Source organism: Cricetulus griseus, chromosome 6 (assembly GCF_003668045.3).
Source record: "Cricetulus griseus strain 17A/GY chromosome 6, alternate assembly CriGri-PICRH-1.0, whole genome shotgun sequence".
Taxonomy (NCBI): domain Eukaryota; kingdom Metazoa; phylum Chordata; class Mammalia; order Rodentia; family Cricetidae; genus Cricetulus; species Cricetulus griseus.
The window spans coordinates 64,237,911-64,238,511 of NC_048599.1; positions in this window are offsets into that span (position 1 = coordinate 64,237,911).

Sequence of the window (601 nt, forward strand, 5' to 3'; positions counted from 1 at the left end):
GGCTGACTGGCATGCTGCCCACCTGATTTACTTGCTTTAATTATATAAGTAACATGAAAGTTGACACAATTTGAAACAAACTCCTTGGGCTTTTTATTCAAAGTGAAGCCCCTGGTGACTAATTTTTATGATCCTCCCCCCCCCCCGCAATTTCCAATTACTTAAGTGTTTATAACTGGAATACTTCAGAGTGCATTGCTGGGTTTGCTGTGAGATGGTCTGTGTTTTAGTTTTTATTTAATTACATTTGTTCCTGGTTATATAAATAAAATATAGTCATTGTAAAAATTATTAAACATAAGAAATTGCAAAGATATTAAAAATCATTGATAATCCTTTTACCTACAGATTGCTATTAACTTTTTCTGTGGATGTTCTAAGCTTTTCACACACACACACACAAACACATAAACATGCATATACATAAGCATGCACATACATGTAACCTAATTTTTTAATTTACTTTTATTTTATATATATATAATATACAAATATATATATATATTATTTGTATATACAAATATACAAATATATATATATTATATATATACATATATACAAATATTATATATATACATATATATATACATATTGAGTGAGA